Here is a 23618-nt window from a genome sequence, read left to right on the forward strand (position 1 = left end):
AAAGGATGCTTCTTCCACTCATTTCCCGTTAGGCTCACATCAGCTTCCACCAAAGTGAAATCCTGGGATCCCCCTGTCACACCAGCAATAGAAACAGACTCTGTCTCCACATGTCTTGATGGGATTAATGTGCATTGCGCACCAGTATCGACCAAAGCTTTGTACTCTTGTGGTTCCGATGTGCCAGGCCAACGAATCCACACAGACCAGAAAACACGATTTTCCCTGGCCTCTACCTGGCTAGAGGCAGGGCCCCTCTAAGCCTGGTTATCCTTCTTTCCCTGGGTGTATATTTTGGATGTTCCTTCGAGGGGATCAGACATGTCATCATCATCATACCTGGCCATTCGGCTACGGGCAACTGGAGCTGCTTTCCTTCTGGTGGCTTCCTTCAGTTCACGCACCCGTCGTGCCAGAACAACAGTAGGTTTCCTATCCCACCTTCTCACGTTTTCCCCACAATCACGCAGGTAAAACCACAGCTCAGCATATGGGGTGTACCTTCTCTCAACATCTGGGAAACGTCTGCCTTGGATACCGGAACCTCGGATCTGTGCTGCTGAAATTTCAAGAAGGTCTTCTTTAATCTCCTCTCTAAGCTTCTTATGGTTCTCCTCTATCTTATCCTCTAAGTTCTGCAGACGTGTTTCTACCGCTGTGATTCTGGCATGTGTCGGGCCATGTACACCATCTGCATATGCTCGGAGCTTCCTTGCCATGTCAAGCACAGTCTCACCCCTCTCATCCCGCTTCATTATGGCTAAGGCAGAAGCATATTCATGTGGCCCAAGTCGTACGAATTTTCGCCACATCACAGACGTGCATGGTACTAAGTCTGGGTTCCTAGTTGTTACATCATCTGAGAAGATAATCTCTGCCACTTTCTCTCAGGCGTTGGATCCCCTGCTCTATTGTCTTCCACTGAGTTTGCTGCATATAGAGATCGTCTGCACACAGGTATCTTTCTGCTACACTTCTTAGGACCCGTTCCCAGAGGCTGTGAGAGTTAGCCCCCCTCATCATTCCTTGGTCGATGACAGGATCCTGTGACAGGGATCCCAAATGCCTGGCTTCAGTGCCATCCAGAATTGTAGCCTCGCCTGCAGCATCCCAGAGACGAACCAACCAACTAATTACGGATTCATCAGACCTTCGAGTGTAGTCCTTCCGTAGGCCACGAAGGTCCTTCAGGGAAAAGGACTCAATACTCGCATCTGATCTTGCACCTGCTGCTTTGACTCCTGATTTTATGTCAGGAGGCATTGAGGTTCCTTCTCATTCATCATCATCATCATCATCATCATCCACTGGTTGATTGGTCTTGTCCGTACATTTCCCACTTCTATTGCTGGTAGCAACAGCCATGGGTTTAGATGCTGGCTTTGAGCCTGGAGTGTTAGCTGCAGCCTGAGTCACTGGGACAGTTGCTGATTGATCTCCCTGCCCCCCTGCCTCTGTCTGCTGCCCGACAGTATCTAGTAGCGTGCGATAAGCATACTCCAGGGCCCAGCTCACTGCAATGACCTTCCTCTCCTTAGGCTCATCCTGGTACTTCTCTTTCAGATATTTCCCCACCTCATCTGGGTTCTGAATTTGTTCATGGGGAAAATCCCAGACTATAGGATCAGAGAATTCCTTCAGGATTTGGCCCATATCCTCCCATTTCCCACACCACTGAGGATTTTCCACACCGGGGTCTACTCCTGAGTCAGGGGTCTCATCAGCCCGTCTAGAAATCTCAGCCCTCATTCTAGAAAAGCAGCAGGCTGTATAGAGGAAGGTTACCAGATTGAATACCAGGAAGATGGTTTCTTTAACATTGAGGGGAAACTGAACATCCTTCACTAGTGATGCAACTGATTCATAGGAGAAGGAGGAAAGCAGAGGCTGAAAAACCTCATTCCCTCCTGCTCCTCCTGCAACAAACTGGATGCATAACCATAGCCATGAACCATTCATACCTGGAGCAGACCCTAGCATGTTTATAAACTTCTTGCACATTATTGCCACCAAGCCCAGCAGGATAGCTACTCTGGTCACTGCCCCTCTGATGTAAAAACTACATATTAGGGGCAATACTAAAGCTATTTCTGGATAAGTAAATAAATCTAGGGACCAGAGAGGTAGTAAAACCTCAAAAAACCCTAGGGACCAGAAATGCATGCAAACCTTCACCCCAATAGACATTATGAATTCAAAAAGCATGGCTATTAGCTGATTTAAACGAACGCAGAGTAATAGCAACATAAATGCAGTCAAAACAGGGTTTTTCCACTCTCTCTCTTGCCCCACGTTTGGGCGCCAATATTTTGTACTGATTTAGGGCAAATTTGTTAAAGAATCTGCAAAGGAGGGCCCCTCCAGAAAGCAAAACCCACACGGCCCCTCCCCCCAACTGGTTCGGGAAAAAATTCCTTGGAGAGAGGTGGAAAAAACCGGTTTATTTCAGGCACAGCACCCCCCAGCACAAAAATGAACAATACCCGATGACACCGCTCTGAGAAAGATGACAAAATCAGAAAGTCTCTTTTGGGGGTGGTTGCTCTGTTCTCAGTCCCTCCGGCGCTGGGGCAGCTGCTGCAGCCGAACGGTGTTCCCAGGTCCCAGTTCGGAGCAGGTTCGAGATGGTCACAGAAACAGGAGAGGAGAAACAGTCCAGAAAGGAATGTGGACTGTTTAGCTAGAACTAGCTAATAAGCAGAGGCCAAAGCAGCGCAGAAGCAAGAGCAGAAAAAAGGGCAAGCAAAGCAGCAAGCTGAAAGCAAGACGTGAAAAACAGCCCTATGTACTGCTCGTCTCTATGTCCCTGATAAGAGAAATGTTGCCTTCTGATGCAAGGCAAGGCGACCTGGTTCTGAGGAAACGGCACGGCGACCCAAACTCTCCAGGGTCGCTCGGGCCAAGAACACACGCAGACATCAACGTGGTGGACGGTCCAAAGGCCTTTATTGTCCCATCTCGTCGGGTTTTATACTCGGGGAGGTTTTTTCTCTACGTCAGGGTGTCTTACCTTACTGTAATTGGTTAATAAGGAGTAGAAAGTTACTAGTGTTAGGGGGGTCTACATTCCTGGGTGATCCCCTATCACTAGGCGTTAGGGGGAGAGGAATCCTGCCGCTTTCCGTGACATCGCGAGATTTTCCGAACGCTTGTCCCTATCTAACACAAGAAACCAAAACAAAACTGCGAATCTTCAGAGCAGGTCCCAAAGGCACAGAACAGATGAATGGGGATACAAGCATCATAACGTCACCCCAGGACACATGGAACGAGTGTCCAAGGGCCCTTTGTGACACGGTGTGACATAGGAGCTGGAGGTGACAAGAGCACGCCACAGTGCTCAGAGCAACGCAACAGGACAGGACGGGACAGAGCGGTGCCGTGAGGAGCCCCCGCAGAGCACGCTCGTTCGCTTACCACCCGGAGCTTTTCTGAAGCCTTGCTCCTGCAGCTGAGCTCGAGGCCAGACCACAGGACTTGCTGACCCTTGGTCTCCCTGAGGCTTCTCTTCTGCAGGTGCCCTTGAGGCCATATCATAGTCCTTGTCAGGAGTCCCCTGTCCTCGGGGCAGGAGCCCTTGAGACCGAGTGCAGGACTTGCTGTCCTGTAGCCTTCCTGAGGCTTCTTACTTGAAGGTGCCTTCCAGGCACCACTGCAGGACTTGGTGACTTGGAGCTTTTCCAAGGCAACTGTCCTGCAAATAGCCACAAATCCAGGCAGAGACATGGAGCAGAGAAACCCGGCAGTGCCTGAGCTGGCCTGGGTGGAGGAGGAGGAAGGTGGCCCTGGAGCTGCCCCGGCACAGCAGACTGAAGAGGTGGTGCCATTCCAACCACCGCAGGAGGGTGAGTGGCAGAGCTGGGCCACAGGACTGGTGCCTGCTGCCAGCTTGGACCCCACGCCGTGCCGTGCCGTGCCATGCTATGCCCTGGGGACATGCCCACGGACAGGACAGAAGAGGGCCCGGGCAGACAGCCTGCAGTGGCCGTGCTCCATCCCCTGGGGCATCCCGGGGCTCTCTCTGCCTGGGGATCGCAGGGCTGGGCTGTGTTGTCCGGCCTCTCCCGCAGCCCCTCATCTCTGGCTGCGCTCGCTCTTTGCCAGATGCAGCCCCGGAGCGCACAGAAGAGCAGGAGTCCAGCCGTGGCCGCTTCCGCAGAACAGCGCAGGTACCTGCAGCCACCCCCACCTGGGCTGGGCCTGCTGTCCCTGCTCAGCCCAGCACCGTGTGTGCAGCACTCCATGCAACATCCTCGGCTTCTTGCCCTTCTCCTACAGTTTGTTTGCAACTTCCTCAAGAGAATTAAAGAGGAAGAGACCATCGCCACGGGCATAGGCCTCAGACCATACTCGCCCATCTTCCTCAGCAAGACGAGTGCCGCCCTGCTGCATATGCTTGTAGAGGAAGATTTTTACACTCCAAAGCAAGTAAGCAGCTTGTGGCCAGGCTTTGAATCTCACAGCAATGGCTTGTCCTCCCAATCCACGCATGCTGCTTGCTGTGAGCCTTTCAGGCCACATGGCAGTGGGGTGGGAAGGGAAGCACTCCTCTGGGGAAGCTGGGAACATTGCTCCCTCTGGCAGCTTTCCAAGTCTCCCCGTGCCTTCTCCAGGTGCCTGCCATGGTCAGCTACATCCACTAGTGGCTCATGGCCAATGATTCTGCTGAGCACAGGCTGGACAAGACCCTGCTGCATCTCACCCAAGCACAGCCAAATGACGCAGTGGTGACACTCCTGCGTGTGGCCCCGTCCTGTGACAGGTATGGGGCCCACCTGCCCACAGGGCTCAGGCCTCCCCAGCCCATCACCCTGCACAGCCTGCCCCAGGTGTCAGAGCAACAGAGACTTCCAGGGCCCTCTGGATGCTCCCTTTCCCAGCCCTGCCAGGCCAGCCCCTGAGCCTGCTGCCGTGCTCCCTTGCCGCCTCTCAGGGCTCTGTCCCCACAGGGCTGGGCTGTCTGCCTCCTGCCGGCAGGGGGGCAGTGGGCAGAGGCAGAAATGGCAGCCGGCTCAGCTGCCCCTGGTGCTTCCTCTGAGACCCTCCTGAGACACAGCTCTAACCCCACAGAGCTGCCATGGCCATGTGGAAGACCATCATGGGCTCAGCCAGGACTGCGGAGCTGGTGCAGCTGATCCTCCTGGATGTGCTGGGCAGCTGGCCAGAGTACAGCACCTGCACCTCCAATGGGGACGAAACAGCTGTCTTTGCCCTGGCTGTGAGTTTCTGCAACTGGCCTTTGCAGGCCCCAAGGCTGTCTCTCCAGCAGCTCTCCATCCTCCTTCCCCCACTGCATCTCCCTGCCTCAGGCGCTGGCCTGAAACCTGGCCCAGGGGCAGCTTCAGGCCCACCAGGCCCCGTGCTCCCCCTGCCATGGTCTCTCCTGGCCTCTCCCTGCCACGCTCGGGCCCTGCCACACACACACCTCGGCACTGAGCGCTGTCTCGGGGGGCTTTGTCCTTTGCAGGCAACTGTGGTGACGTGGAAGATCCTCCAGGTGCCCTGTCTCCCACGGATCTTGAAGGTGTATTTCCCCCACCTATTTGTGCATCTGCTATTCCAAGTGTTCTTCAGCACTCTGGATATGCCAGAGGAGGTCGACACCTTCTGGAAGGGATGCCAGGAAGAGCACGGCCTTGCCACCAGCCCCAACAGGTGCTCCATGCCACTTCTCCTGTCCCTGCCACGTGGCCTGCCAAGGAGCCAGTGCTGCCAGTGTGACCTGGGCTTTGCTGTGCACACAGGTTTGCTGTGCGCACCCTAAAGTCCCTGCTCTGCCTTCTCCGCTGCGAGGATGTGGTGGTGGCAATGGAGCGCAGGTGTGCCTGGGACACGCTGCTCTCTCTTGACACTCACCACTTTGCCGTGGCTCTGCTTGCCAGGTGAGACCCCCTTCTCCCCACTGCCTCTGACATTGCTGCCCTGTGCCCAGGTGCCCCATAAAGTGTCCGTGGTGGCCATGGGTCAGAGGGCCTTGGCACTGAGGGACGGCCAAGCAGGCTGGAAAAGGCTGGCAGAGGAGGGTGCCCATCAGCAACCAACTCCCAAACGGCCCACGTCCCCTTGCTGGAAGGGTGCTGGGGAAAGATGAGAACTGGGTGAGTCACGCCTGGGAGACGTTTGCCCCACTGCATCAGGCTCTTGTTTCCTTTTTCCCCTCTTCAGAGAAATTCGCCGCTTAGCCATCCACTTTTGTTCCGCGGTGGCATTCTACCTGCTCGCCCTGCTCGGCAAAGAGATGCCATACTGGGATTTCCCTGCCCTGGCATTCCTTGTGGAGGTGAGCCTCAAGGCCAGCGCTGCCTGGCTGAGCGGCCTCCCAGCCCTCTAACCCCTGGCAGCCACAGCTGCCAGGACAGTGCCCGTGCCCTGTGCTGCTGCCTGGGCCCGGCCCTGTGCGCTTCTGGGCTCCTGCCGGCCGGCTCCCCTGTCACTGCCCTGTGCCTTTCAGGTCCTCGAGTGCCTGGACTTGAGGGAATGCAGTGACAGTGTCCTGGAGATCCTGGCACAGAACCTGCAGAGCAAGCACATGGCCAGGCGTTACTTGGCACTCCGAGGCCTCGTAGTGCTGGGCAAGAATCCCTTGATGGTGAGAAGAGGGCAGTGGCCAAAGCCGTGCAGGCAGCGTGGGGCTGGGCAACGCAGTCGCTTGGCCTTGCCTGGGCTTCGGCCGCTGGGGCAGCTCTTCCCATCTCTCCTGCTTCCCTGCCCCAGTGCTTCAGGACAGGCCTTTGGCCTCTGGGCCCTACGGCAGCAGTGCGGCCTTTCACAAAGTCGTCTTCCGCACAGGCTGAAAAAATGCAGAGCCTGACTGAAAGTCTTGTGGAGCTCCTGGAGGAAAATGACAGCAACATGATCAGGATGAGCATTCTTCTACTCAGATATTTGCTCCTGGATAATGGTGCTCCAATAGCCACCCCCATCGCCCTGCAGCTGGCTGAGGCGCTCCTGCCACTCTTTGACAGCGTAAGGCTCTGTGCCCACAGCCACAGCCACTGGCTGCTGCCCGGACCCTTGTTGCCCTGTGCAGATGCACGCCTGTGCCCTGGGGGCCCTGAAGCAGCTGATGCTCAGGTCTTTTGCCCTTTCCTTTCATCCAGGATGACATCCAGGTGCAGCTGAGCTCCATGGCTCTCTTTCAAGAGATGCTGGACTTATTAACAGAAGAGGGAAGAAAGGCCCTCAAGTCCCACGTGCGCCAGAGCCTGCTCCCTCTCTACTTCCACTGCCATGATGAGAATCAGATGGTTGCTGAGGTGAGCACTTGTGCACAGCTGCTGTCCCCCTTGCAGGGGCTTGGGCTGCCTCCTGCCCGGGCACCTTGTGGGCTGCAGCCTCCTCCAGCCTGTGCCACTGGGATGCTCCTGTGCCCTGGACTGTAGGGCCATCTGTGCATCTCTGTCCCTCTCCAGGCCTCCCGGGAAACGCTGCATTCCTCAGCCAGATTCCTGAAGAGGAGGGATATAGAACAAATGCTACACGTGGATCAGAGCCTTGGGGAGTGCCTGGTAAGAACAGCAGAGACCCCCCAGCCTCAGCATGGCCAAGGTCCCTGAGGGCGGTGCTCAGTGTGCAGGGCTAACAGCTGTGCCCCTGCCCGCTGCTGCAGCCAGAGGCCGCGCGGGCTCTTCTCCGGGCTCCCGTGGGCCTGAGTCGGGTGCCCATGGAGCCCCGGCCCGGCGGGGCTGCGGGGCGGCACCACGGCTCCCCGGGCAGCAGCCGGCCCTCTGCCCCTCCCCTCGGGAGCCCTTGGCCAGCGGCTGCTGGCCGCGCCTCAGGGCTGGGCGGGCAGGCGTGGCCGGCGGCAACCTTTCCCTCCTGCCGCTCTCTGCAGCTGGCAGAGGACAGGAGCCGAGCGGCCGAGCACGTGCGCAGGGCACTGCACTACCTGCAGAGCCCACAGGAGTCCCTGCGAGAGGCGGTCGTCAGGTTCATGGGTGAGTCCCGAGCCCGGGCTCCTCCCCGGCCCGCCGCAGCTCGGCCCCGGCCCCGCCTGCTGCCCCGGCAGCGCCGGCCCGGCCCGGCACCGTGGAGCCCCGCCTGGCCTGGGCGTTGCTGCCGCCCTCTGGCAGCCGTGCCCTGGGGCGGCAGCGTGCGGCAAGGGCCCGGGCTGAGCTCTGTCTGGCCAGCAGCCCGTGTGGCCACAGCGCCGGCAGCGCCGCTGGCAGGGAGCTGTGCCGCTGGGGCCGTGACAGGCTCTGTGTTCACAGGCATGGCCGGGCGGCACCTGAGGGGGCAGCAGCAAGAGCTGCAGCTGATCTGCAGTGGTGAGTGAGGGCAGCGGGCTGACCGCTCCAGGGGGCTGGAGGGGGCAGCTGCAAGCCCTGCCCCGGCTGCAGAGGGATCTGCACCCGTGGGCAGAGCACACAGAGATATCAGGGCTACGTGTGGCATTGGTGGCCAGCAACTTCGGGCTGATCCCCTTGCTCCCTGCTCCCTGCGGGCCATGGCAAGAGACGACCGGGATGGCCCTGGCATGGGGCTCTCCTTGGCTCCCTGCGTATGCGGGATCTGACCTTGCCTCTGTTCCTCTCTCTTGCAGCCCTTGAAGAAATGGCATATGACAGCAGTCCTGCAATCAGCGATGCTGCAGTAGAATTTTGTTTAGTTCTCCGGGCTCTTGAGAGAGCTCCCTACTCCCCATGGCAGAAGCTGCGGGATCGATTCTGCAGTGCATGGAGGAAACGGCCTCGTCTTTGCTGCACTGCCTTACTGTTGTGCTGCAGCTCGGCAGAGAGATGATCTGGGGCCATTTAAGCCAGCAGGAATTTTCTTTTTCTTCTTTAAGATTTTTGTGTTTGCATTTTCATTGTTGAGTATGTAAATATAAAATATCTTACAATACACAGAGTCCCAGCATCTCTCTTTTCCTGCGCAAGGTCTGTAGGGCATAAGAGGGGGAAAAGGTTGCTTGTACTCAGCTAGCTGCCCAGGAGTGCAGTGTTACAGGGAAAATGGCCAGAAGCCTTTTGGCCTTTGGTGGTTCTGCTGAAGCTTTTGTGCTGCCCACAGAGCGGCTGGGCAGGGGCCGGAGCTGCGGGGATCCCTGCCAGAGCGGTGCCTGGAGATGGCCACAAGCCCTGTGCCGGACAGGAAGGGCCATCCGTATCCTCCTGCCCGTCTGCTGCTGACTGCAGTGCTGAGGGCTCCCAGGTGCCTCTGGATGAGGCTCTTCTGGAGCTGCTTTGGGGCTGTCGCGCTGCTGCCGGCACCCTTGGCCAGGCTGGGGGAGACCCTGAGGGGCTGAGGCACTTGGCTGGCAGAGGCCATAAGCAGCCCCCTGGCAGCCGCCTTGATCCCGACAGCCGGCTGCTCTGGCGCTTCCAGGTCGGTGGCCGGTTGGAGGGATGCCCTGGAATCAGGCGTGGAACCCCGGTCCTGGCCTTTCAGGGCTGTGAGGCCAGCTGTTGTGGGGCTGGGGGGGTGCCCTCCCAGTGCTCCAGACTGGAGCCCCCCGCCCCTCAGCCTTAGGCATTCAGCTCCACTGCCTAATATCCAAGTCTTGTTCCTCTTGCTGTGGGGGAGGCCGAGCTCTGTGGCTTTAGGCCCCATGGAGCCAGAAGAGCAGCAGCTTTGAGCCCACAGGGGCCTCAGAAAGGCCCTCTTGGACCACAGACATTCCTGTCCTTCCCAGGCCAGGGACACATGAGAATGCAGCGGGCGCCTTCAGGGTGCCACACTGGCTTTGCACTGGGCAACCTCCCTGTGCTGTGCACGGCTGGCTCTTTGCTTTGCTGCTCTCGGCCTTGTGTCGTCGTACTGCTCTGGCTGCCTGCAGCCAGGGGCAGCCCTATGAGGAGGGTGAAAGGCCCCGTCTCCAACATCTCCAGGGGGAAATGGAGCTCTCCCAGCCCTCAGCCCACGCTGTAAGCAGAGCAGAGCCTTTTCCCCAGCCCCGTTGGCTTTCTGCCTGCTTCTGGCCCCTGGCCACCATCACCCACTGCACTTGCTCTGAGTCACCTACAGCATGCCTGGTGCCTCTTGATTTGCTGACCCTGGCATGTGAGGCTCACGGAGGGAAAGGTGGCTGTCCCAATGCTGAGGGCACACGTGGCTCACTCAGCAGACTTGAGGCTTCCCCAGCAGCTTGCAGGTGCCTTATGTGTCATGTTACAGTGCTTGTGCTGCCGCCTCTTCCTGTCCCTCTTCTCGCCCTCACCAACCCTGCACCCTCTGACCTACCTTCAGTAAACCCTGTTGCATCAGACACGGTGTCAAGAGCCCTCCTTCGGCTGCCGGTCGAGCGCACGTTACAACCTCCGGGCCTGCGAGCAAGGTGGGCTGGGGGAGCTGGTCTCTCAGACCAAGAGGGAACGGCTCTCGACAGCACCTGCCCATGGACATTCCCCGCACCAAATAAAATCATCTCCAAGTTTAGCTAGTAAGCTAGTAAGGTATAAACCATTAATTGCCTGGAAATCTGGCACTAGTCTCTGAGTTCCATTAGGTTTCTTTATTGCTGATCTAGCAGTATTAAATTTTGACTGCCATTCTTCCAATAGTCCTGATGTCAGGGATTTAATTGATTGTTGGCTCTGTTCCTTTCCTAGCTTCTAATCTTCAAGGGTATTGCTTTCTGACTACTGCCCTAACTCTTGTCTGTAGCTCAGTTTCAATAGGGTCTGCTGGTTTTGATTTTCCTGGGCTATCAGTATCCCATACTCTTGGGTACGCCTGATTCAATACTTGCTCTAACTAGTTCTTCTTGTTGGTTGGTCTGGTGTCAATTGTCAGTCCTACTGCTAAAACCGCTCATTTGTCTTCAGGTAGCTTCCACTGAAGTTTTCTTTTTCTAAACGGAACTGTTGCTTCTAAATTTTCAAGCAAATCCCTGCATAGGACAGATTTGGGTGAGTTTGGGAAACAGAGAAACGGATGTATTCCCATTTTCTTCTTGATTTTCCATCAAAGTGGTTTCAGGAAGAATGCATTTTCTGGCTGCCCTGTAGTTGCTCCTATTGCTTGAAGATAGTTTTCACTTTTGGGTAGCAGTGCTTGATTCAAGAGTGAAAATGTGTCTCCAAAATTAGTTAAAAATTCAACTTCTTTATTATTCGTTAGCTGTATTTTAACCGGTAACCTGCTAGGGTAAGAACTGCCAGTCTCGGTCATTTCTTATCATCTAGAGTGGCTGCAAGAGTTTAGTGTACTTTGTCTGCTAACTCTGGGCACTGGCCTTATTTCCAGTGTCCTGATTTCTTACAAGATGCACATTGATTTGGCCCCAGCTTGCTCTGTGGCAGCTTTGAACCTCCTCTGCCTCTGCTCTTTTCGTCCCTGCCTCTGCTTCATCCACGCCCACGTCCGGCCTCTCCCTGGTGCCGATCCAGAGCTGCCACCATGGCTGCAGGGAGCTCTTTTTTATTTTCTCTCTCTTGATTATCATCCACTTTCTATGCTTTTCTCATTCATGCCTTTAAGTCTCTCTTGACAGGCTCTTTCAGCTTCTGAAATTTCTGCCTGACATCTGGGCTAGATTGCCCTGACATCAGGGAAACCCACTGCTGTTTCCCATATCCGACCAGGGATGCAGGGCTGTGCCTTTATGTGCAGCTGATCAGAGCCTGTCCACAAAGTCAGTGGGTGACTTGTGCTGTCCCTGTGTAACGTTATCTCTTACTGACCAAGTTATTGGTTTTGGAATGGCATTTTTTAATTCCAATGTGACTATGTCCTGGTATCTGGTTAACATTGCACAGCTGCCTGCCTTGTTCACGTCCCACAAAGGGCTTGCAGTAGGACGCAGCTGGTCCATTCTACCTTGCAAGGCTCCACTAGCAATTTGTCCCTGCACACGTGCTCTGGCCACCTTGATCACCAACTCTCTTGCTGGTTTGGTTAGCTCTGTCAATATGAAATCACTATCACCTCAGTCTGGCTCTTGACTCTTGACTATGAACTCCAATCTTTTTGCTGCTTTGCTAGCGTTTTTTCTATCCATTTCAACTTTTTGCCACCAACTCTTGAGGTCACTAGTAGAAAAGCAGATGTTCACCCACATGGCTTCTCCTGGGGGACTCAAGACTTGCCTTAAGGGGGTGACTAAAGGCCAAGCTTTCTTGGTTTTATTCCTTGGGTTGGTTGTCACTGGGGGTCCCTGAAATTGTCCCCTCACCTGGATTATTCATCTCATCCTCACGGCCATTTGGCTTTCATTCAGGGGCCGGAGTGGTTGCCTGAGGTGGAGTGTACCCGTGCTGGCCTGGGCTAACTCAGCTCTAAGTCTTGGACACCTAGAACACAATCTTCCTGGTGAATTTCAGCCAATTTCAAACATCTCTGCCTTATGCTGAGTGCTAAATGACATCTCTTTCTTTTCTGCCCCTTATCTCTTTCCAAAGTTAGGACTAAAGGTCCCATGGGGCCAAATCAAAGCCACATTCTTTCTGACACTTGGCTTTATTCTTCAGGGTAAAAACCACGTCTGCATATATCACTGGATCTCATTTTTCTCCTTGTCTTAAAAATAACATCAACTGTAACAATGGATCATAATGTTCCATTAGGGGGTCACTTTTCACCACTTTCTAATTGATACTAAGCCTACCATTGGGTAAGAGTATTTCATCAGATTACCTTACATGAAAAATTACCCTCTGGGACTCCTCCCAAATCTTTCTCATCTGCTAAATTACATTCTAGTGGACTCTTTTTAATATCATCTTTACTTCTTGTGTTATTCATTCTTCATGCTATCTAAATTTCCAAACTTAGCCGGATGTATTAGTACTTCTTGTTTCCTTCTCTTTATCCCCTGTAGACTACACTTTACATACACAGGCTGTCTCTGACTCACCCAGCACGAATATTGTTTTTTATAGTCCTAACAAGCAGTGAAAACAAAAGGATTCCACATTCCACACAATCTACAAGGAATTGGGGCATGATCGGACATAAAGCGAGTTTCTTAAAACACTGCCTAAAGTCATACTCAGGAGTATCATGTAAACCTAGAGGTCACAACACTTGACCTTGGATGTAGTGTCTAAAAGCTTGGGTGACTGCTCCAAGTTGTTCAAACACTTCTCAAAGTCAGACGGGATTGATGCTGTGCCCATTTCCCTGGGGTGTTCCGGTTCGTGTTTATTTATCAGTTATGGTAGAATGGTTTCTTTTCATGTACCCCGTATTTTCCCCAAGTTGGTTTACCCCTAGGTTTTTCCCTCCCTCAAAGCTGTCCCTCATGCCATTCCCCGCTCTTTGTTCCAGCTCCTTCCCTGCCTCTCAAGATAATCCAGCTCTTTATTCCTGAACCTTCCCTGTCACTTTTGCCTTGGACCTAACCCTGACTCCACAACCCTTTGGAATTCCCTATTGCTGGAAGCCCCTCTGGCCCATGTGACCTACCCTTTCCTCTCATCTGTCCTAATTAGTGCCAAGCAACTGATGGAATCCCCTCACTCCTCCCCTGCAGATTCCTTTTTGCTCAATCCATTGTATCCGCCCCCCTGAGTTGTACCCCGATAAAATCTCATGCACAGAAGTGCTGGTGGCTCTATGCTGCTGAATCCTTCCCTTGGGATAAACCTTTGCCTGTGGAACCTCACAATTGAGGAGCCTCCTCCTTCTTTTTGGCTGCTCCGTGCTGAAGTCAGTAGATCCTGAACCACTGAGCAGTGGCTCAGCAGGGTCAGCCGCAGGCAGGACCCACGCCTTGGCCGTTCCCCACTCCTGGCGTAGCGCCGCAGTTTTCCCAAGAGCCAGCCCGGGCTCCGCTGTGCTACATCAATGGGGAACCCGTCCCAGTGCCTGACCGTGCTGCAGCGTGCTACCCAGGGCCCTTGCACACACTGCCTTCTGCCCTGGGGCCGCCCCCAGCCCAGCCAAAGTGGCCCAGGCTGGAAGGAATGCCTGGCCCCAGGTGTCTAAGACAGCCCGCACAGGATCTTTGGGAAGGGCTCAGACCACCAGCAAACGCTGCCCGGCTCTGCGGGCACAGTCCTATCCCCATATCTTTCCCTGAGAGCATTTGAATTACTAAATGAGAATCATTTGAAGGGAGGACATTTACATTTTCCATTTCAGAGAAGGCTTCTGCCTTCCTTAGCAGGCACCTCTCTCTTCAAACCAAGACAATTGTTTATCATCTTGCAGATGCGCAGTTGCTGGGGAGCCCCGTTTTACACCAGGAACCCGGAGAACCATTCCCAGCAATTGGGAAAATCCTAGGTGGTCCATCCACCCACAGATGAGGTCTCCAAATGTGCCCGAAATTGGGTCCAGCTCTTAGAGGCCTAAAAGAGCAAGTCCAAGTGACTTGATGATATTTTTAGCCCAGAAAGCCCTTCAGCTGATGGCACACTTCACAATCAGCAGGGGACACAGCTAGGCCAAAGTCCAGGCCTCTGCTGGGAGCCTTTCTCCTCAAATACCCTTCAAACAAACCTCCATGCAAGTCACTTGGAAAGTTTCTTCAAATGATCCATTTCTGGCACATGACTACACAGGGTTAAGTGAAAGATTCTAAAGCAGCTGCTGTGGAGTCAAAGAGCTAGCACTAGGGGTCTTTGTCATCTCTTTGTAGCTAAATGCCACTTTGGGGGATTTGAGGGAGTTTGGAACGAGCTAGAGAGCAGACCTCCGAGTTTTTTAGATGATGCCATTGCTTTTTCTTCTCTTCTACATAGACAGGAAAGGTGAGTTTGGCTCACATCTGCACTGCATGGCTCACAAGGCCCGCAAGACTTGTAGTTACAAGAGCTTTGAAGGATTTCTTGGCCAAGAAGACACTGCCAACAATAATCTTTATGTTTTGCCACCAATCCTTCAATATTTCGTCTTAGGGACTCATGCTACAGTGTAAGCTTCCTTAGCCAATTATGACACACAAACTCAAAGCACTGCATCCGAAGCTTCTTGTTTACCATTGTTACTACTTTGATTTTTTCTAGATCTTCAGCACTAAAACTCTAAACTTTCCTCCACTTCAACGTTCCTCCCCATGTCTCTGCTATAATAAACTAGAAATCCACATTCTCGCTTCTAGCACCTAGCTTTGGAAGCCCTTTCCAAGGTCTCCCTTCAAATCCTGTGTTTAATTCAAAGCTTTGCTGACAAGACCAAAGGTCTGAGATTTCCCTGCATTTGGATTTCCAACAACATTGATGCTGTTAGTTCCAGAGTGCCCGGGATCCCTCTTGCAAGTCAACTCTGGTAGGAACAAGACGGCTGGCAGGGGGCTGCTTGTGGCCTCTGACAGCCCATTGCTTAGGGCTTGCCAGCGCCCCAGCCCCTCAGGGGCTGCCCCAGCCCAGCCAAGCTGCCCGGCAGCAGCGCCGCAGCCCCACAGCAGCTCCAGAGCAGCCCTATCCAGAGGCACCTGGGAGCCCTCAGCAAGGCAGCCAGCAGCACACGGGCAGGAGGACACGGATGCGCTTTCTGCCCGGCACAGGGCTTGTGGCCATCTCCAGGCACTGCTCTCACAGGGATCCCCGCAGCCCCGGCCCCTGCCCACCCGCTCTGTCACCAGCACAAAGGCTTCAGCAGAACCACCACAGGCCAAGGGGCTTCTGGCCATTTTCCCTGCAACACTGCACGCCTGGGCAGCTTGCTGAGCCATGGCACCCTTCTCCCCCTCTTCCCCAATGCCCTGCAGACCCTGGGCAGCAAAAGAAAGCTCCTGGGAGTCTGTGTATTATAACATACTCTATATTTATACACTAAAGAAAAAACAAATAGAAGAAAAGAAACAGAACAATCTTTCAGAAATGGAAAATTCCCGCTGGCTCAGGTGGCCTCAGCAGACAGAGCCTCTGGGATCAGCTCTCTGCAGAGCTCCAGCAGCGCAACCAGCCGAGCCCCGACAGACGAGGCCGTGTCCTCCATGCCCTGCAGAGCTGATCTTGCAGCCTCGGGAAGACGGAATATCGCTCACTCTGCAGTGCCTGGAGGACATACAATGTTTCAAGTGCCAGATCTGACACGGCACTGCTGATGTCCTCTGTCAGGTGTTCCAGGGCTGAAAGAGAAGGGAACAGAGCCATGGTCAGATCGCGGATCTGCGGGGAGCCGAGGAGAGCCCCCTGCCAGGGCCATCGCAGCCGGCTCTAGCCATGGCCAGGAGGGAGCAGGGACCAACGGGACCAGCCCAAAGCTGCTGGCCAGGAATCGCCCAGGTGGCCCTGAAATCTCTGTGTGCTCTCCCCACGCCGCCCCTCGTCCGCACAGGGAGCAGAGCCCTCTGCAGCCGGGCCAGGGCTTGCAGCTCCCCCGGCAGCCCCCGCTGCCAGCACGCTGCCCTCACCGTGGCAGATGAGCCAGAGCTCTTCCTTCTTCCCCCTCAGGTGACGCACGGCCATGCCTGTGAACACAGAGCCTGTCACGGGCCCAGCGGCACAGCTCCCTGCCAGCGGCGCTGCCGGCACTGTGGCCACACGGGCTGGTGGCCCGGCAGGGCTCAGCCTGGGCCCTTGCCGCACGCTGCCGCCCCAGGGCACGGCTGCCAGAGGGCGGCAGCAGCAATGCCCGGGCCAGGCGGGGCTCCACGGCGCCGGGCCCCGCTGGCACTGCTGGGGCAGCAGGCGGGGCCGGGGCCGAGCTGCGCCGGCCGGGCCGGGGAGGGAGCCCGGGCTCGGGACTCACCCGCGAACCTGACGGCCGCCGCTCGCAGGGGCTCCTGTGGGCTCTGCAGGTAGGGCAGGACCCGGCGCAGGTGCTCGGCCGCTCGGCTCCTGTCCTCTGCCAGCTGCAGAGAGCGGCAGGAGGGAAGGGTTGGCGCGGGCTCAGCCCCTGGGCCAGGCGCTGCCTGCGCCCCGCCCTGGCCTCCCCTGCCCGCACAGCCCTGAGGCGCGGCCAGCAGCCGCTGGCGCCGGGCTCCCGAGGGGAGAGGCAGAGGGCCGGCTGCTGCCGGGGAGCCGCGGTGCCGGCCCGCAGCCCCGCAGCCCCTCCGGGCCGGGGCGCCATCGGCCCCCGGTTCGGGCCCAAGGGAGCCTGGAGCAGAGCCTTCACGGCTTCTGGGTGCAGCACCGGGCAGGGGCACAGCTGCCAGCCCCACACACTGAGCACCGCGCTCAGGGGGCTTCTCCGGGCTGAGGCTGGGGCTGGCAGGCCCTCCTTACCAGGCACTCGCTGAACTTCCACAGATTCTGCCTCTTCACCAGTCTCTCAAGATTCCTCCTCTTCAGGAACTCGGCCACACAAAGCAGAGTTTCCTGAGAAGCCTGGAGAAGAGCAGAAACGCAGAGATGGAGAGATGGCCCCACAGCCCAGGGTGCAAGGCCCGCGTCCCCTGTGCCAAGGCCTGGAGGAGGCTGCAGCCCGGCAGGTACCAGGGCAGGAGGCAGACGAGCCCCCTGCCAGGGGGACAGCAGCAGCCCACGAGCCCTCACCTGTGCCACAAGCCGCTTCTCATTGTGGCAGTGAAAGAAGAGGGGCAGCAGGCTCTGGTGCAGGGGTGTCTTCAGGGCCTTTTTTTCCTTTTCCCCTTCTGGAAGAGTCACCAGTGTTCGGAAGAGCAGTATGGAGAGCAGCTGCACCTGCCAATTGTTCTGTATGGAAGGAAGAAAAAAAGACCTCAGCATTGCGGCTGCATGGGGCTCAGCTTGGCGCAGGCCTGCAAATCCACAGGGCACAAAGTGTCCGGGCGGCACCCAGTGGCCGTGGCTGGGAGCAGTGAGCCTTACGTGGTCAAAGAGTGGCAGGAGCGCCTCAAGCAGCTGCAGTGTGATGGGGCCGGGCATCAGCATGTCTTTGTCCAAGATGATAAAGCTGAGTAGCATGACTGTCATGAAAACGATCTCTCCATCTGCATCCCACAGGAAGTCCACAAGACTTTCAGTCAGGCTCCACATTTTTTTGGTCTGTGCGGAACACAAGTTTGAGAAACGCCATCCTGCTGCCGCAGGGCCCAGAGGCCAAAGGCCTGTCCTGGAGCCCTGGGGCAGCTGAACTGGGAGGCAGGAGGGGTGGGAGCAGCTGCCCCAGCACCCAAAGCCCAGCCAAGCCCAAGCGACCACATTCCCCAGCTCAGCCTCAGCCACTGCCCCCTTCTCACCATTGAGGGCTCCTCAATGAGCTCAAGAAGGGCCCTGAGCGCCAGGCGACGCCTCTCCCTGCACTCGCTCTGCAGCTGCCTTGACAAAATTTGCAGGACTCTGTTAGCACCACGTTCACTCAAGTCCAGGAACTCGAGGACCTGAAAGGTACAGGGCAGTGACAGGGACCCGGCCGGCAGGAGCCCGGAGACGCACGGGGCCGGGCCCAGGCAGCAGCACAGGGCGCGGGCACCGTGCCAGGCAGCTGCGGCTCCGAGAGGGCAGAGAGCTGGGAGGCAGCTCAGCCAGGCAGCGCTGGCTGTCAGGCTCACCTCTGCAAGGAACGCCATGGCGGGCAGCTCCCAGCGTGGCTCCTGTGTGCTGAGCAGCCGGAGCAGGTAGCGAGCGATCCGGGAACACAAGGGGATGGAGACACAGCACATCTCCCTGGCAGGAGGAAAAGGAACCAAGACTGTGGGCCAGGGGGACAAACCTTTGCCAGGACTGACACACAGAGGTCTGGTCTTTCCCCAGCATCCTGCAAGGGGCCCTGGGCTATTTGGGAGGCAGCTCCTGGTGGGCGCCCTCCTCTCCCAGCCTTTCCCAGTCTGCTTGGCCATCCCTCGGTGACAAGGCCTTCTGGGCCACGACCTCGGGGACTGTGTGGAGCTCCCTGGGCACAGAGCACAAATGTCAGAGGCAGCAGTGGGGAGAAGGGGGTCTCACCTGGCCAGCAGAGCCACGGCATAGTGGTGGGTGTCAGCGCACAGCAGCGTGTCCCAGGCACACCTGCGCTCCATTGCCACCACCACATCCTCATGCTGCATTCGGCAGAGCAGGGACTTCAGGGTGCGCACTGCAAACCTGCGTGCACAGCAAAGCCCAGGTCACGCTGGGAACACTGGCTCCTGCCCAGGGACGTAGCACGGAAAGGAGGATTGGGATGGAGCACCTGTTGGGGCTGGTGGCAAGGCCGTATTCCTCCTGGCATCCCTTCCAGAATGCATCGACCTCCTCTGGCGTATCCAGAGTGCTGGAAAACGCTTGGGAGAGCAGATGTAGAAAGAGGCGGGGCAAATACACCGTCACCATATGTGGGACGCAGGGCATCTGGAGGATCTTCCACATAACCACGGTTGCCTGCAAAAGACAAAGCCCCCCGAGACAGGGCTCAGTGCCGAGGTGTCGGTGTGGCAGGGCCCGAGCAGGGCAGGGAGAGGCTCAGACAGACGCAGGGGGAGCACGGGGCCTGGTGGGCCTGAAGCTGCCCCTGGGCCGGGTTTCCACCCGGTGCCTAAGGCAGGGAGATGCAGTGGGGGAAGGAGGACGGAGAGCTGCTGGAGAGGCAGCCTTGGGGCCAGCAAAGGCCAGTTACAGAAACTCACAGCCAGGACAAAGACACCCGTTTTGTCCCCATCCGAGGTGCACATGCTGTGCTCTGGCCAGCTGCCCAGCACATCCAGGAGTATCAGCAGCGCTGGCTCTGCAGTCCTGGGCGAGCACATGATGCTCTTCCACATGGTCAAAGCAGCTCTGTGGGGTTAGAGCTCTGTCTCATACACAGCACCGTGGCCTGGGCAGCAGTGGGGACCTGAGCTGGCTGCCAGCTCTGCCTGTGCCCATTGCCACTCGCCAGCAGCACCCAGGCAGCCCAGGCCACTGGGGACAGGCCCCTGAGGGGCAGCGAGGGAGCACGGCAGCAGGCTTGGGGACTGACGTGCCGGGGCTGGCCAAGGGAGCAGCCAGAAGGCCCTGGAACTCTCTGTTGGTCACACACCTGGGCCAGGCTGTACAGGCTGATGGGCTGGCGAGCCCTGAGCCCTCTGGGCATTTTGGCCCCATACCTGTCACAGGACGGGGCCACACGCAGGAGCGTCATGACTACGTCAGCAGGCTGTGCTTCGGTGAGATCCAGCAGGGTCCTGTTCAGCCTGTGCTCAGCAAACTGATTGGCCAGGAGCCACTGGTGGATGTACCTGACCAGGGCAGGAACCTGGAGAAGGCACGGGGAGACTTGGAAAGCTGCCAGAGGGAGCAATGTCACCAGCTTCCCCACAGAAGTGCCTCCCTTCCCACCACACTGCCATGGCCTCAAAGAGTTCCAGTGACCAGCAGGCGTGGCTTGGGAGACCAAGCAATTTCCTGGGAGCATGAAACCCTTGCCACAGGCTGCTTACTTGCTTTGGACTGGAGAAGCCCTCCTCTACGAGCATATCCAGCAGGGCAGCACTGGTCTTGGTTTTGAAGATGTGCGAATATGCTCTGAGCCCAGGACCCATGGTGCTGGTCTCTTCCGCCCGAATTTTCTTGATGAATTTGCAAACCAGCTGTAGGAGAAGGGCAAGAAGCCAGGGATGTTGCAGGGAATGCTCCAAGCGTGGTGCCAGCAGGCCCAGCCCAGGTGGGGATGGCTGCAGGTACCTGGGCTGTGCTGCGGAAGAGGCCACGGGCGGGGTCCTGCTCCTGTGTGCGCTGCAGGGCTGCACCTGGAAAAGAGCGAGCGCAGCCAGAGCTGAGGGGCTGCGGGAGAGGCCGGAGAACACGGCCCAGCCCTGCGCTCCCCAGGCAGGGACAGCCCCGGGGTTCCCCAGGGGATGGAGCATGGCCCCTTCGGGGTGTCTGCCCGGCCCCTCTTCTGTCCTGTCCGTGGGTATGGGATGGGAGAAAATGGGATGGGATAAAATGGGATGAGATGGAATGGTGCCAAGTTGGCTGCAGGCACCAACCCTGTGGCCCAGCTCTGCCACTCACCTTCCTGCGGCAGCTCAGACGGCACCACCGCTTTGGTTTCATGTGCACGGGCAGCTCCAGGGCTTTCTTCCTCCTCTTCCCCCCAGGCCACCTTGGGCGCTTTCAGGGGTCTCTGCTCCATGAAAATGACTGGATTTGTGAGGGCACCTGCAGAAGAGAAGCCTTGGGAAGGCCACAGGTCACCAAGTCCTGTGGTCTGGCCTCGAGCTCAGCTGCAGGAATAACGCCTTGGAAAGGCTCCGGGTCAGACAGGACCGAGTGTGCTGTGTGGGGGCTCCTCACGGCACCGCTCTGTCCCGTTCTGCCCTGTTGTGCGTTCCCAGCAGCTGGGCAAGCTTCTATTTCCCACGTGTCACAAAGGGCCCTTGGTCACCGGGTTCCGTTCCATGGCACCGAGACCGTGCTGCAGCGTGCCACCCAGGGCCCTTGCACACACTGCCTTCTGCCCTGGGGCCGCCCCCAGCCCAGCCAAAGTGGCCCAGGCTGGAAGGAATGCCTGGCCCCCCCAGGTGTCTAAGACAGCCCGCACAGGATCTTTGGGAAGGGCTCAGACCACCAGCAAACGCTGCCCGGCTCTGCGGGCACAGTCCTATCCCCATATCTTTCCCTGAGAGCATTTGAATTACTAAATGAGAATCATTTGAAGGGAGGACATTTACATTTTCCATTTCAGAGAAGGCTTCTGCCTTCCTTAGCAGGCACCTCTCTCTTCAAACCAAGACAATTGTTTATCATCTTGCAGATGCGCAGTTGCTGGGGAGCCCCGTTTTACACCAGGGACCCGGAGAACCATTCCCAGCAATTGGGAAAATCCTAGGTGGTCCATCCACCCACAGATGAGGTCTCCAAATGTGCCCGAAATTGGGTCCAGCTCTTAGAGGCCTAAAAGAGCAAGTCCAAGTGACTTGATGATATTTTTAGCCCAGAAAGCCCTGCAGCTGATGGCACACTTCACAATCAGCAGGGGACACAGCTAGGCCAAAGCCCAGGCCTCTGCTGGGAGCCTTTCTCCTCAAATACCCTTCAAACAAACCTCCATGCAAGTCACTTGGAAAGTTTCTTCAAATGATCCATTTCTGGCACATGACTACACAGGGTTAAGTGAAAGATTCTAAAGCAGCTGCTGTGGAGTCAAAGAGCCAGCACTAAGAGTCCTTGTCATCTCTTTGTAGCTAAATGCCACTTTGGGGGATTTGAGGGAGTTTGGAACGAGCTAGAGAGCAGACCTCCGAGTTTTTTAGATGATGCCATTGCTTTTTCTTCTCTTCTACATAGACAGGAAAGGTGAGTTTGGCTCACATCTGCACTGCATGGCTCACAAGGCCCGCAAGACTTGTAGTTACAAGAGCTTTGAAGGATTTCTTGGCCAAGAAGACACTGCCAAAAATAATATTTATGTTTTGGACCCAGTCTCCAATATCTCGTCTTATGGAGTCGTGCTCTCGGGGTCTCTAGCTGGTCAGAGTGACCCCGAGATATGTTAGAAAGTCTCTTTTCCCAGCCCGGCGGTTGAAGAAGGAGTCAGAGCTCTTCATTTCTCGGTCTCCAGGTTGTTTATTGTATCTTATCTATAAAATTCTTTCTCCTGTCTTTCGAGGTCCGCACAGCCAGACAGTCTAAGGCACTCTGCCTCCCGTGGGGCGGTGTTATCTTTTTATACTAAAAACAACTATGTGTACAATATTTGCCATTACTTTCCCATACATATCATCTACGTTAGACAGTGAGCTTCTTCTCTAAACCAATCTAAAAGTGCCAACATCACAGCCGCAGATGGAGGCCAAGAAGAAGAAGGAGAAAGGCTGGACATGCCCAGATTCCTCATCTTCCCCCCTGAAGCCCCATTCTAAAACGCCCCAAAATCTATTTTTCCACTCGGTGATAAATTCACTGTCATTCTGCTTAAACCTTTGTGGCTTGTCATTCTTCCTACAAGGTTGGGAATTGTTTTTTCCAAGGGCTAAATCAAAGGCACACGGGTCTTGAGCTCTGTGCCAAGGCCTCTGAGCCCTCTGACAGGGTCTCGAGTCTTTCAGGGCAGCCAGAGGAATTTCCTGGGTTCCCACATCCTGCTACAGTGTAAGCCTCCTTAGCCAATCATGCTATGACACACAAACCTACAGCACTGCATCCTAAACTTCTTGTTTACCACTGTAACTGATTTGATTTTTTCTAGATCTTGAACTCTAAAACACTAAACTTTCCTCCACTTCAACGTTCCTCCCCGTGTCTCTGCTATAATAAACTAGAAATCCACATTCTCGCTTCTAGCACCTAGCTTTGGGAGCCCTTTCCAAGGTCTCCCTTCAAATCCTGTGTTTAATTCAAAGCTTTGCTGACAAGACCAAAGGTCAGAGATTTCCCTGCATTTGGATTTCCAACAACACTGATGCTGTTAGTTCCAGAGTGCCCGGGATCCCTCTTGCAAGTCAACTCTGGTAGGAACAAGACGGCTGGCAGGGGGCTGCTTGTGGCCTCTGACAGCCCATTGCTTAGGGCTTGCCAGCACCCCAGCCCCTCAGGGGCTGCCCCAGCCCGGCCAAGCTGCCCGGCAGCAGTGCTGCAGCCCCACAGCAGCTCCAGAGCAGCCCTATTCAGAGGCACCTGGGAGCCCTCAGCAAGGCAGCCAGCAGCACACGGGCAGGAGGACACGGATGCGCTTTCTGCCCGGCACAGGGCTTGAGGCCATCTCCAGGCACTGCTCTCACAGGGATCCCCGCAGCTCCAGCCCCTGCCCACCCGCTCTGTCACCAGCACAAAGGCTTCAGCAGAACCACCACAGGCCAAGGGGCTTCTGGCCATTTCTCCCTGCCCACTGCACGCCTGGGCATCTGGCTGAGCGCAATCATCCTTTTCCCTCTCCTCCCCTATGCCCTGCGGACCCTGGGCAGCAAA

This window comes from Melozone crissalis, unplaced genomic scaffold (assembly GCF_028551555.1).
Source record: "Melozone crissalis strain CALT ecotype California unplaced genomic scaffold, PUWL_Pcris_2 ptg000109l_1, whole genome shotgun sequence".
Lineage (NCBI taxonomy): Eukaryota > Metazoa > Chordata > Aves > Passeriformes > Passerellidae > Melozone > Melozone crissalis.